At 49.3% G+C, this 15,036-nt stretch overlaps 1 protein-coding gene across 2 annotated transcripts in view; it reads left to right on the top strand.

Moving 5' to 3' along the window:
- The first annotated feature begins 1,920 nt into the window (after positions 1–1,920).
- Positions 1,921–15,036, top strand: part of ZBED1 (zinc finger BED-type containing 1) — a 59,771-nt gene continuing 46,655 nt past the window's right edge. For both annotated transcript variants that reach the window (XR_012764704.1, XM_075427758.1), the window contains exon 1: positions 1,921–2,392. The gene's annotated coding sequence lies outside the window, so the exon portion shown is untranslated. The remainder of the gene's footprint in view (positions 2,393–15,036) is intronic.

Raw genomic sequence — 15,036 nt, 5'->3', positions numbered from 1 at the left:
AAAACACGTTCAGCGGAAATCTCGCGGCGCACGGTGGTCACACGGAAAGGACGAGGAAGGAAACCCGGCCATCGGCAGGTTGCAGACGAGGGACGGCAGCCCTCAGAGGCCAGGGCAGCCCGGCGGGTGTCCCCGAAGGGCTTGCCATGCCTGCTGCGTCAGAAAGCTCAGCTTTTTCAAAAACTCGAGTAATGTGTCCTGCAACACATCCACTTGGGATATTATCTCGTACCCTCCAGACATTCCACTGTGCCAGAAGCCTCCTTATTTAACAGCCTAGCGTTTCTCTCTCATATTTTCTTTCCGTTGCCCTTTCTTAAATCCCCACACTCAGCATTAATAAGGTTTTTTTCCTCTAGGGTGTTTATGCCTGGAATACCTATATAGCATTACCTTACCTTCTTCCTCTCAAACTTGATTATCCTTCGTTTATCCAGTTCATACGTATTGAAGTTTTCATCTTTCCTTTTCCCTCTTGATAAAGTTGCTCTCCTCCTCCTCAGGTGGATGATGTCTCAAGGCTTCTTTCAGCCCCATCTCTTCGCATGCTTCCGAGATATCTCCCCTGCTTCTGCAGTTTTGATAGAGTTGTACCCAGCACCGAAACCCAGTGAGCCCCTTCTGTGACGGCACACCTGGCTCTGTCTCCACTAGAGATCTGAGGTGACAAGCCCTCGTGTTGCCCCAGCAGCTGTCCACGCCATGCAAGAGCCCCGTGTCCCGCCCCACGTGCTCTCGCTGGCCACCTGCCCGGGTGACCTGAGGCAAGGCCACCCGCATCCCTGGTTGCCTCCCAGCACAGGGCTGGTCTTGGGGCACCTGGTTCCTTCCACGGGAGCCCGGTGGTGGCCCGCCGTAGCACGTTGGACACCTGGCGTCCGGAAGGGCTTCAGGTGGCGAGTGCCAGGTCTGGCGTGTGCGCGATGTGACGCTGTGCGGGGACCTCTGGCCCCACGGAGCTCGGGGGGGAGCTGAGGGCTGCGCCGACCTGGTGACAGGGCGTGAGCGTGCGAGCAAGGGTCTTCCATCCGATCTCCATCTCCCTGTCCCATTTTTGCGCCGTCGGCCCTGTGACGCCTTTGGCGTAGACACCAAAGGCCACAGGGCCACGGGGGGGGGGGGGGGGGGCGTGGCGGGTCGTGACCGGGGCCGACCTGCCCGAACAGCAAACGCCGTTCGACTCCACCGGGGGTGCGGAGGGGCGGCCTTCGCGGGGCCGAGCCTCAGCCCCCGCCGCCTCTCCACCGCCGGCCCCGGGCCCGGCCGGCCCGCAGCGCGCAGGGAGGGCGGCGGAGACGCCAAGCGCGGGCGGAGGGGGCGGACGGGGAAGGGAAACCCCGGACCCCCCCCTCACACCCCGCACCGCGCTGCGGTCGCAGCACCGCGGCGGCGGGCGGGAGCGCGGGGGGCGGCGGCGGGGAGATGGAGGGAGAGAGGGAGGGAAAAGCGGGGCTGGGCGGGCCGCGCCGGCCGGCGCCGTCCCAGTCTGCCGGGGCCGGGCTGCCCGCGCTGCCGGCGGCTCCCCTGCCCCCGCACGCTCCCCCCCCCCCGGGGCCGGGGGCGGCGGCGCCCGCCGCGTCCCCCCCGCGACTCCGCGTCCCCCGTGGATGGCTCTCGCCGGAGACCTGCAGGGCAGCCGGGCGCGTCGCACCTCTCCCACATGGGCCGCCCCCGCGCCTAAGTTCGCCGGCGCCCGGCCCCCCCCCGCCGCCGCAGGGCGGGCTTGAAGCCGCGGCGGGGGCCGCGGTGCCCATGGCCGGGCGCCCCGCGGCGCCGAGGCGTCCGTGCGCGCCGCCCCGTCCCGCCCGCCGCGGAGCGCCGCAGCGGGGCCGCTGAGGGAGGCAGCCCCCGGCACTCCGCCACCGGCTCGGCGCCGGCCGCCGTTGCCCGCCGGGTCGCTGGCGGCGGCGGCGGCGGGGGCGGCGGCGGCGGGGCCGCGGGATCCGTCCGCGCTCACTGGCCCCGCGTAGTTGCCGAGCGGCGCGTCCTCGGCGGCGGCCCCGCGGGTGACATGCAGTCCCTCATCTCCCCGGTGACCAAGGCGATCCTGGTGGCTCTGTTCATCTTCGCCATCCTGCTGATCCTCTACGTGATCCTGTGGTACATCTGCCGCGATGTGGATTGCGACCACGGGATCTGAGCGGCGCGGCGGGGCCGGAGCGTAGGAGCCGGGATTCACCCCGCGGGGCCGGGGGCGGCGGCGGGAGCCCCGCCGGGCGGCAGCCGCCGCCACCGCGGCCGGAGCAGGGGAAGGGGAAAAGAAGAGAGGAAAAAAAGGAAGGAAAGAAAAAAAAAAAAGAGAGAGAGGGGAGAGCCGAGCCGAAAGAGCCCGGAGGACAGCTGCAGCCGAGACACCGACCCGAGCCTGACCTTCAGAGACCAGGGTGACCCGGTGAGTCCCCGCGCTCCGCGGCGGGTGCGATGCGCGGCTGCGGCGGGGGCTGCCGGCTCCCCCCCCCCCATCCCCATCCCTCCCTCTCCCCTCCTTTCCCCTCGCACGCACACTCACACTCACGCTCACACTCACACGGCACGCGCGCCCGGCGCCGCGCGCAGCCCGGTCTCAGGCGCACCTGCTCCCCCGGGCACCGGCGGGGCCCGTCCCGCTGGCCCGGGCGGGCTCTGCCCGTCCCCGTTTCCACCCCCCCCCCCCCCCCCCCCCCCCGCCGCCGCCGCGTCGAGGTGACGGGGCGCAAAGGGCAGCGCCCGCGGGAGCCGCCGGGGCCGGTGGCGGGGCCGGTGGCGGGGCGGGAGGGGCGGCGGGCGGCCGCCGCCTTGGCTTTGCGGCCCCGCATTGGTATGCAGGCGGTGGCTGCGCCGCCGGGCAGACCGAAAAGGTGAGCCCGGGGGATGGGGAAGGCAGCGCTTCGTCGTCCGGCCCCGGGGCGAACCGGGGGAGCGAGGGGAAGGGAGGGGGGGAGATGGCGTCGGGGACCGGCGGGCACACGCGGGCGGGCTGCGGGGAGGGGATGGGGACGCCGAGGCGGGGGTGAGTTTCTCCTTCCCAGGGGCGGGTTGGTGGAAGGAGGTGGGGGAGACGGTGGAGAAACTGGGCAGGGGAAGCTGTGGGTGGCAGCGGTCCCCTGCCCGCTCTGACCGTGCCCGAGCTCCCTCCGAGCTGCTCTCTCTGCCAAAGGGCGAGCGCTGCCGTCAGACACACGCTCGAGCCCGGCGGTGTCAGGAGATATTGATGAAAGAAGTCCGCACTTGGTGAGCGTGGACGTGCCGAGCGCGCTGGGGCACGACGCGGCCCGCATCCCGCCCAGCCGCTCTCCCGCCCGAACGGCTCCGGCCTTGGCCCTTCCTGCTCTTGGCGTTGGGTTGCGTGGGGCAACGCGTGCAGAAGCGGGGAGACAGCAACACAGGGTGTTGGAAGCGAAAAAGACCCCCCGGAAGAAAAACGGTCCCAAACACCCGGGCTGTAAGTGTTTCTGCCCTTGACAGACAAGCTGGCAGGAATCGGAGTGAACTCTGGCTGTGCGCGTTATCCCTGCCGGGGACGTCTTCGGATGCCGCAGGGTGCGGGTGCGCAGCGGGAGAGGAGAGAAAAATCAAATTCGGGTTTAAAGGGGGCGGAAACGGGGACGCAGTCAAGTGTGAAGTGTCACTGTCGTGTGATTTGGGATGGTTTGACAGTGAGTGTTGGTGACCGAAAGCTCGCCTTTGCAACAGGGGTCTGGATTTGGAAGGAAACTGTTGGGAAGTCGATTCTCTGGCCATTTTAGGTTGTGCTTCTGCTCAGATTGTATTTCGAAAGGCGTTTGACCCGACTAGTTGATCAGACGTGACATTCCCGTTAACGCACCCTGCTAATGTGATTGCAGCAGCGGCGACATCGATGTTTCCTTGCCCTGCAACTACAGTGGCAATGCATTTGTTTACTTCCCCCGTGCGCACTCCGAAATGTCTGTTACTCAACAGCTCCGAACGGCGAGGGAAGAAGGGAGGAGGAGAAGGGGGAAGCTCTTAAAGGCGTTTAAAAATGGCCATAGCTCTGTTTTCATTAGGCATTTAATTATGCATATATAAAAGAACCTCCAAGTCCTCATCTTCAATTTTTTTTTTTTTGCAGTCTCACCAGTCAGTACGCTTGTTTTTACCTAAGTGGCAAAAAACGCTTCACACTTTGACATGTCAGGTTGTGTCACATGTTCCCTTCCGAATTAGCAGCAGTGCACACCTTCAGCCCCTCTCCCCGCTGGCGGGAGCTAGCGGGCAACATGACTGTCGAGGCTTTGCCGTTTAATTATTTCACAGTAAACCTGTATTTCAAACTGTTAGTTATAGAACTGGATGGAACTGTCAAATTATAATGGTTTTCGATTGACGTTAAACATTGACAGATATGTGTGCGTGTGATTAAATGCCCGAAGTGTTGATATGACCAAAAGTATTTTATAGCACCCATCATAACTAACGTTAATCGGCTTAATATTTGCAGCAACCGTGCAATAGTCTTTTCGGTTATTGTCTGACAATTAGTGTTTCCAGCTGGCTCATTATTATTTTAAGCATCTAGTTTCTAGGAGACTAGATATAGAAAGTGTCTTTTTTCCTAGCAGCTTTTATTCTAAATAAGGTAAACATGTATGTGTTTATATATAAATATGTATATATGCATTTGTATAAACACTAATGAGTATTTTCCAGCCTAGCACAACGGAAAAATAAGCGGAACAATGATTAGCAATATCGTATTTGATTTATAGTTGAAGTCACGGATTTGTTGGCTCTGGACCGCTACTATGTGTGTTCATTATTGTGTGTAAACAGATGCAAAACCCTACAGATATGAAACCCACCTTTCCTATTGCTGCAGTGCCTGATGTAAGAGGATGAAATGCTGGCCCTGCTGAGGTCAGTGTGGAATTTTGCGGCTGGTTTGAACAGAATCAGAAAAATTGACAGATTTGCATGTGAGTTTGAAACAGCAGGATGTTCCTGAAGTTGACAGAACTGTTAAAACAGTCAACAAGAGCAAATCGGATACAGTGGAGTGCCTTCAAACCTTTCACCAGCTTGCTCTCTCTTAATGTATTCTAGTGTTTCAAAGGTGGTATCTGAAATATCATCTGCGACTGAGATATGGAGTACAATAGCATCAGGTAGATACGGATCACCTCCAGGTATTTTTTTGCCCTAAGATGGGCTGTAATATCACAAGTAGTACCTTTGTTCAAGGCAAAGGCAAAGGCAACATGTTATCTATCATGTTCCTATGTGGTAAAGAGAAATCTTCACCACGTTGCAAAAATTGGTAATGTCATAGGCTGACAGTGTGTTATCAGTCCAAAAGCAGTTTAATAGGCTATTCAAGCATCGTGTAAAAGGATATTTCAAAGCTTTGCCTTTTTTTGTGTGAAAAAGACCGTGAAGAAGTTACCACTGTTTCATCAGCAGAAGTGTAATGAATTTTATGGATTAATTCCTACTGCAAGGCAGCATGCTATAGTGCGGTTCCAGGAACCCTGTCACATCTGACTTAAACATGCAGTATGGTTTTGGAGAAGTCGTTCTTTCCTCAGTCCCTGTTCAGGCAAATTCCCTGAAGGCTTATGAAGTCTTTTCTGGAAGTGGCATGTTACAGTAACTGGACAATGATCATCGCAGATTTGCTTATTTTCTAGTTCCTTCCCCCATAAAATGAATTAATAAGGGTCAGCGTCTTCATGGTACGCCCTCTGTGCATCTTTTACCATTCCCCTAAAACGGGCTTAAAATGGGCATTGAAGATTGTTCCAGCACAGGAGGGTCTCCACAGAGATGAAAGGTTAGCCAAGGTCCAAGGGTGGCCAGTGCTGCATACTTGAGATGTCCTTGTGTCACACGAGTGCTTTGCTTTTTCCCCTCCAGGTGAGCATAGAGCAGAGTAACCTTCAGGCTGCTCTCAGGCAGGACACGTAGATCTGCCCTACGCGGCTCCAGCCCCGTGTAGTGGAGGGCTCAATGCGAGAGGGATTTTCTGCTCTCTGTTTGAGGCAAGAGGTCAGAGATGTCGATTTCGTAGTTGTTCCTCGTGGCCTTAAAATCTGTGACCCTTCCATTGTTGGTAATGTGATGAGCACTTGGTGTGATTTGTATGTTTATAAACAGCTTGTAGGACTAATCATGCCATGATTATAGCACTGTAAACTGGCAGAGCCCTTTAAATGACAAATTTTGGGGCAGGGAATACAATGTCAATATAAGAAGTGTATTAAACCTGCAGCATGAGCAGGCTGTATCTTTTTCTCTGTGAGAATCACTATCTTGCATTGGTAGTGTCAATGCAAACTCTGATGGTGGTGTGGTGGAGTTACAGAGAACAGGAGCGTTTGCCCCTGGCCTAGGAGCAGGCTCTGTGCACATGCCGGGTACGTACGTACCGTTTGGTGCTCACCTGGCGTCCTCCCTCCCTCCCTCCTGCGTGGCACCGCGTCAGGGCTGGAACTGGGGTATTAAAGCGTATGGAAATGTTCCACTGCCGTTTCTCAACAGCTTTTTCCCCGGTTTTTCTTCGATGCGTGAGCGTTTTCTCCTTGTCCTCCGAAGCGATAACCCTCCGAACGGTGACTGTTCAGTCCATAACACCGCTTGTAGACAAACTGCACGAATTGATTTTCCTGAAGTGGGCCGACAAAATGATGAGTGTATTGGAAAGCACTGCACAGCTGCTTATTTGTTGTTCTACATTAAGCTAGGTTTTTCAAGTAAATATCCTTTAAAATAGTCTTTTTTTTTATTTTAGCGTCCTGCTTGTAACGTGCATAGCTGGTGTGGTTCGTATCGTTGCACTGCAGCATCTGCTCTTGTTAGAGGCACTCCGATAGCTTTCCAGATTTTACCCAAATGAGGAAATTTGAGCTCCAGCTTGGAGGGGCTCATAATATTGGCTACTGTTGAGAATTGCATCCTTGTTTTGAATGTTTTGATGTACCACTTTGGAATACTAAAGATTCTTACTGGTGTTTTCACGAGTCACCATCAAATTAAATCATACCTAAAGGATATCAGTAAGGTGACATTGGGAGTTTCTTTGCAGAACGAACTATGAATGTGGATTATGGTTGAGAGAAAGATGTGGAAGAAAATTGATTGTGACTGATCAAGAGAAAGGAACGGGAAAAGAAAGAAGGATGAATGTTACATCAGGATGGAAGGGACACTCCAAGTATTCAAATTCTAAAAAGCGCAGCTACTGTGGAGAAAAATGCAAAGCTCACAGGACAAGAATTGTCATTTTGCTTTGCAGAAAGTGTATATACACATATACATGCATGCATACACACATGTATGTGTGTGTATGTGTGCACAGATGTGTACAATCTGTGTGATCGAATTAGAAATCTGCATCTCTAGAACGAGCTGAGAATCTTTACATGGATGATTTTATTCCTTCATTCTTGAAACCTGGCTCTATTATTGCTTAATATGCATTTACCTTAAAACCAGGTAGTGTTGCAGATGCTTTTTGAGAACTTTGTGATCGAACACGAGTGATATTGTACACTGAAATTATAAATGAATCATGATTATAAATAAAATGCAAGCACTCTATTTACTTTGAAAAAAATGAGTTCAGGTTTTATGGGCTAGAAGAAATTCATTAATAAGAAATAGATTTTATGTCTTGTTTTTTCCACTGACCTTAAAGGGCCAAAGCCTGCACAGACTAGGGAAAAAGCCTATTAGGTAATTAACCTATTATGGCCAAGAAATATATATGAGAAAAGAGCATCTCAGAGAGAAGACAGCTGAATTGTGATATTTTGGCTAAAAACAGTAATAGCCAACACCTCCTTACAAAAGTACAAATCTTTCATGTACTCCATCTTTTGTACTTACGTCTTCAAGTGCAAAGCAGGAAAGAAAACCACAGAAGTTACGAGTGCTAAAACTTATGCACAGTGAAACCTACTGCTTGATTCTGATGCTTTTGGGGCATCGTGGTGCTTTATATAAAGCCTGTCTGAGAGAATGTTTGGGTTTGCGTGGAACAGTGGAATGTGTGTGCCAAGGGCTGGGGAGAAACACCCAAACCTTTTGTATGAATAGCCTCTTCCATATGTATTGCATAGTGGGGTAAACCTGGACACATGAAGAAAATTTTATCTGCTATTCAGTATCCATTTCAGTGGTGAGTTGCATGTGCTATGAACCCTGTTAAATGCATACCCAACAAACTGATCATGATACCTACAGAAATTATTAAACAAGGTCTTCATTGAGTGTGGTCTTCATGCAAAATATGTGTGACACAGTTAGTTAACTTGCAGGACATGTTTCTTGTAGAGCTCTTTCAATTAACATACTGTCATCACCGTCCGTGTGAGATACGTCTGTATAACCGGGCTTAAAACTAAGTTTACAATCAATCTCCATTCTAATGACTTGGTTTTATTTTCTACTGTAATACCATTCTGACACACTTAACAGGGACTATATCTAAGAGGGAGTTTAATGAAGTCTTGGTATTGGTGAAAAGGAAGACACTGTGAGCATGCAGAAAGACACTCGTCAGTATATGTTGCTAGTGACTGACAGAGCATAATTGAACTGTAACGTGAGTTGAGAGCTAAGGAATATGCATTTGTTCATTGATGCAATGAAGCAGAGAGGTGGCACATTACTGCACCTGTCAACCTCTGCCCTGAGGCCACTGCAGCCTGAGCATTCACCTCCATTTGAGGACTCTGGCACAAAAGAGTGTAGGGTTTGCAGGAGCCTGAGCACCGCCAGCCTGTGCAGTCAGAGGAAGTAAAACCTGCGTAAGGCATCTTTACTAGGACATATCAGAGTATTGCCTGTAAATTATTGTGAGTCCTGTTAATCCCTGCTGGGGCACAAATGTATGACCGCAGGAAACAAGCAGCACTAATGACGATAACAATTAGTGATACCAAGATCTGAACAGGAATTTTCTTCCAAGGCTGTTAGGATACTGCCCAGAGCGTTCTAGATCTGCCATCCACATTTTGCTTACGGAGAAAGCAAGCTACGGGGGGATCCAGTGACTTTTCAAAGGCACCTAGCAGTTTGGTGACCACATATGGGATAGTCTCCAGCACTTTCTTTTCCTCTGTCTCTCAGCCTGGAGAAGGTGATGGAGCGCACTCTTCTCAGGTTTGCAGGCGATGCCAAACTGGGAGCACCAGCCAATCCAAGGGCCGAGCTGCCATTCGGGGAGACCTAGGCAGGCTGGAGGAATGGGCTGACGGGAACGTCATGGAAGTCATCAAAGTGAAATGTCAGGTCCTGCACCACGGCGGGCAGAGCCTCCTCAACACCACCAGCCGGGGATGGACGGGCTGGGGAGCAGCTCTGTGGCAGAAGCCCCGGGCAGCGAGCTGTGCGTGAGCCAGCGCTGTGCCCTGGGAGCAAAGGCAGCCAACAGCCTCTGGGGCTGTGTGAACAGAAACACAGCCCATGGACTGCGGGGAGGGATTTTCCCCCTCTACGCAGTAGATGTTAGACCACATCTAGATACTGTGTTTGTGTTTGGCCCTCCCAGCACAGGACAGACATGGACAAACTGGAGGGGGCTCATCAGAGGGGGCAGCAGGGCTGGAGCAGTTGCCTGGTGAGGAGCAGCTGGGGAGCTTGCCTGGGTCAGTCTGGAGAAGGGATGGCTTTGGGGCATCTTGGAGTACCACTGCCTGCAGGGCCTAGAAGGGGTCATCAAGGGGGTGGAGCTGGGCTCTAACGGGTTTGTTGGGAGAGGATAAGAGACAATGGTCATAATCTGAAGCAAGGGAGGTTTGTGCTGAATGTAAGGAACACCTTTTTCCCTGTGAGTACAGTCAGGTAGGTTGCCCAGAGAAGTTGTGTAGTCTCCATCCTTGGATGTTTTCAAGACCCCCTGAGCAACATGGTCTGACCTCAAAGCTGTCCCTGCTTTGAGCAGTAGAGTGGACTACAGACCCCCTGAGGTCCTTTCCAACTTGAATTATCCTAGGATTGTATGATCATACGAGCCATGTACTCTTGAGAGTCTTGTACCAGAATGGGCTTGCTTGTCGTAATGCACTCTCTCCCTTAACTCTGAATGTGTGCTAGATGGAGGCGCAGAACTGTGGCTGGGTCAGAGTGGGGATCCGTTCCCAGCAGCCCTGGCTGTCCTCACATTATACACCTACAGCTCCTACACAACGCTTCTGCGGTATGGCATGGTCTGGAGCAGAAACGGTACACGGCAGTGCATCGCTGGAGCAGAATGACCACTGTGCTGATACATGCATGGAGAATAAAGCCATCACAGATAGCCTGAAGGCTGAAGACAAAAATCCCAATGTACTTATAGCCTGTTGAATTCTTACACCTCTGTGGGGACTCTAGCACATTTCTAGGAACTGGAAATTAATTCAGATACATCGCTCTGACTAGAATATAATCATGCTGGGCATGCTCTTGTGCAGTATAATATTTTTCACAATCTTGTCCAATTTCTATCTTACTTTGTGTTTGTCTTCAGCCTGTTACGTTAGCTATAATGTCCATACAGGTACAGTAGGATTTTCAGGTACCACCTGGCTTGAATGTGTACTGCTTTGAAGAGAAAAAGAATCCCATGGGAACTGCACACTTCAGCATCAAACCTGTCAGCTCGTGCCTCAGCTGCTCACAATTTATATTTAGGTGGAGAATGGAACACAAACTGGAGAAAAGGCACTTATTGGAAAAGGCCTTTGTACTTTTTTTTTTTTTCCCCCAGGCATTCAAACCCTTCTCCTCGGTGCTCGGAGTTGTGCCGCAACACCTGCCTGCCGTGCTGGGTGCTAGGCAGGCGCTGGTGACAGCAGGGAGGTTCCACAAGGTGATGGTGGGCCCACTTGATTCTGACATTTCGGTGTACACCCTAGTTTATTCCAAAATTACAAGACTAAGCAATCAAGAGTAATTATTTTCAGCGCACGTCCCAAGTAAATGAGAGCTGCAATGTATCTGTTGCCGGGGGTTCAGACTCTGATTCTCTCACGCGGAGTACACAGGCTCACTGCCACCCCCCTGATTAAACTCATGGGTAGCCACCTTTGTGTACCTCAGTTGATTTTTTAACTTGAAGATGTGTCAGATCATGATGAAAAACATTTTGAACCAACAAAAACACCCCAGACTGTTACACATTTGAATGTATAAACTGCTGTTTTGGAGATTTCTGACCTGACTTTAATTTTTTCTCTCATGTGGGCTTACAAGCCTGAAGAGGTTTTAAATTAAAGGTGAAAGAGAAGAGAAAACTTACTTTTTAGGTGAGTTTATGAAAGCTCTCAGTTCTAAAACTAAATTATGTATGAAGCAGCAAGATCCTGTATTGTGTGTTAAGTTCATATGATGATTCCTTTTTAAAAATATTACAGAAGTACTCCAGTGAATGAATGGGATATAAATAGTATTACCTAGTGGATTTATTCCAGAACTTCTATCAACCTACTGCCTTTAGGGATTAAATGTTTGACTGTTCCTGTCCCAGGAGCAAGACACTGACACCAAATTCATTTAACTCGAGTTGGTGTGTTGGAGGTGCTGTCGATTCCAAGGATGAACGTGTGACAGTATTGTGAAGTAGTATGACCTTTTTTTACCAGCCAAGGCTTTCTTTTGTTACTTCCTGCTTCGCTAACAAGGTCAGCTGGAAGGTAGAGCATAACAGAGGAGGCTGGGACAGGCTTGGAAGACGCTGCAGCCGCTCCTGTGAGTCATTCTCTTTTAATCACGTAGGCAAAATCCTATGGGCATGTAGGATGATGCATAAAGGAAGGCAAAATTTTGCTTGCTGTGGAGGAGCTGTTCATTTGTTACGAACGTTCAGCTGACTTCCGTGGAGTGGTGCCAATTTCTGTTAGCAAAGGCTTTGGTTCTGAGGATACATATATGCATTAATAAATGGCCAAAGTCCTTCTTCAGGCTGCAGACAGTAGCAGCCAAATAAGTGATGTAGCTAGATGACATCCAGCCACCTTTGTCGCCCTTCAGCCCAGGTAGCCAAGTACCCTTTTTTTCAACTGGTTTGGCAGTGATTGATGTGACGCACAGACCTTAAAACTAATGATGTTTATTAATAACATGCAATGTGTGTTCTATATAAAATGTTGCTAAATTAAAAGGCAAGCTGTTACCTCATGAGATAAAAATGTTCGTGGTATATGGCTGAAAATTAGAGCTATGTAATGCGTGCCTTTCGTTCAGCAGATTTTATGAAAGAAAGGATCGGCACTCCAAAGAACCTCTGTTCGGACCAAAAAGGAGTTGTTCCTGGATAAGCTTGTGGGTATGCTACTGCTATTTTTATGAATGTCAGCTAGGCAAACTAAACTTATTATACACATTTTGGTCCTCTAGATGATTACAGAAATCAAGTGGTTCTTGTGGTAACTGTGAAAATAACGAAAAGCCTCTTGAGATTCATCAAGAAGAGGTCTAGCTGAAACACAGCATCCTGGGTGGGGTCTGCTGGTGGTAGGTGCACTTCAGGGGCTGAGAAGAGGTTTGCAGGACACCTCACTAATAGCTGGAACAAGTAATTGGTGCGTAATATAACATGAATGGATGGATGGATGGATGACAGACAAATCCTTTGGGAACTTGCAAACCTCAGGTAAGCCTGGGAATGCCAGATCTTGTGATGCGTTTCTCACATGGAGACACTTTGAAGACGGAAGAGTCTACCCTGACGGGGCTATCCAGTGCCTGGTAGGGAGAGGAGGTGTAGAGCTAGACCGTGACTTCAGGACATGCTGTGTTGTGGCAGTCACCCTGTCATGCAGGCTTGGAAACAAGCTGAAATGTGCAATACTAGATTTATAGTGACGTGCCTTAACAACCTGATGTTGTGACCCAGTGTGGGCATGTATCAATCTGTTTAATGAATATTTTATTAAATAACATCTTCAGCTGTGTAGTAAGACGTATCTCCTAATTTGACATTTTTAAGATAGCTGTTGGCTGACTTAAGCCTGTGAATAACCTGCCTCTTGCATTCCTGTGATGCCTGCACTGGTACTGTAACTTCATTTCTCTCTGAGCGACAGTTTTATGAGTAGAACAGATGCTTCAACTGTGAAATCCATTTATTTTTCTCTCAATATTTCAGTTATATAAATGTTGTAAGAGTGTAGATGTTGCTCTCATAATCACCTGGATGTTGTCTACTGCGTGACTTCAGTTCTGACACAGTATCTTCACGCTTATTTATCCTCATGTACAGCCCAACAGCCACCTACCAGCCTCATCCTCCTCCCACTAGAGCTGTGCTGCTGGAAACCTGTGCTGGATTTCCCTTTCAACACTGAGGCAATGTTTTTTTGTGTTCTGGTAGGGGACAGGCTGAAAAATGCCTAATTATCATCACCTTTGAGAATAATGAAAGGAGAATAAGCACTTTCAATGCAGAAAGTGACTACATCTTTCTACCTCTTGTTGTAATAGTAGCAGATGGCAATTATGGCCCCAGATAAGCTGTGCTTTGAATAACGGTCCTTGCTGAGGAAAGCCTAATTCTGTTTTTTCATGTGTAAAAAGTTGATTTTTTGAATGTAAAAGCACAAGAAAATCTTATTATTTACCTGCATTTTGCTCATTTTTTACCAATCATAATGATTTGATTTTTTAAAACTCTGTGAGACCTATTACATTATCGTTTGCACCAAAAGGAATTGTTGTCGTGAGTTTAGAGACGTTATGCATATGCACTTATGTACGTAGCCATGCACACACATTTACTCCCAACGGCGTGTGATGATCGGTCACTTTTCATTTGTCCATTTCCACCAAACAGACCTGGAGTTCCGTGTTTTGCTTAGTTTTGGGTCACAGTTTATTACATGGGCTGGATCACCACCCCAGAAATGAGGGGTGAGACTGCCTGGTTTGCAAAAAGCAGCTCCTGGAATTCCTGACATCTGAAGTTTCTATGGCTTTCCATTACATTTATGCCAATTTTTAGCAAGGACAGGAGTGAGAACGGAAATAGACCCTGTCAAAAATTAAAGGCGCTTCTGAGTTAAATTTCTGGGTGTACTTCATCTCCGACGGTGGCCCGTCCATGCCTGTCTCTTTTCCTGCTCAGCACCTTTGAGTAGGGGATTCTCTGTTTCAGCTTCGATGCGTGGTGGGGTAATGCCCTTCTGTGGGTGCTGAAGTGCAATGGGGACCCTGTGGTCTTACAACTGACAGCGCTCAGATTTGGAAAGTCTCCTCATTTTCACCTGACCTGGATGCGCTCAGCTCTTACTTTTTTTGGATAGTGATAAGTATATAAATTTTACAACTTAATATAAAATGTAAATGGTAAAATCCTTATATATAGTTTTTTATCAAAAATCAGTCTAAATATGTCTCTACAGAAACATAAATCAGGAAATGAGGAACTATTTAAGGAACGGAGAAAGTAAGAATTAATTTTGAATTGCTTATTAGGTATGTCACTGAAACACTACATTGCTTTGTTATTTAGTTAATGACACAATGAGTAAATAAAAGTGAAGAATAAACAACATTTCTTCCATTAAGAAAGCTGCTGTTCTTTGTCTGAGAGAGTTAACCAAAATATAAAAGTATTTGTATAAACATCTCATGAAAAATAGTACCATCCGTGGGTTTAGTACTATTGGAACGTTTTTCTATTTATACTTGAGAATGGTTTGTGCTTTTTTACACAGAGCGAGACCTACTGGAAAAGTCCTAGTCAATTTGTAGAGAAAATTATTGATTTTCTCTTAAGTTTAAGTGCACTGGTGTGGAAAGGATGGTCTTACACTTCTAAGGCATTTTTCAAATGTAAGCAGTGGTGGGCTTTGACCAGCCTGCGTCTGTGTTTGCTCAGGACCCGGCACCCTGGAGGCAGAATACTGTAGTAGTAGGAATAATATCACGGTAAAAATAGAAAAAAAACTGTAATAACATGAATAATATCTAGCCTCTATGCTGTAAATATAAAAACTACGTAGCACCATGATATCCAGACACCTTGCAGAGAAGATGGGTGGTAGCCTGCCCTGCTTTAAAGGAGGGGAAACCGAAGCTGAGGAGGCTGGGGGGGCTTCCCTGAATTCACCACCA

This window comes from Opisthocomus hoazin, chromosome 1 (genome assembly GCF_030867145.1).
Source record: "Opisthocomus hoazin isolate bOpiHoa1 chromosome 1, bOpiHoa1.hap1, whole genome shotgun sequence".
Classification (NCBI taxonomy): Eukaryota; Metazoa; Chordata; class Aves; order Opisthocomiformes; family Opisthocomidae; genus Opisthocomus; species Opisthocomus hoazin.
Note: the sequence above shows the minus strand (reverse complement) of the source record. Positions and strands in the feature narration are given on the sequence as shown.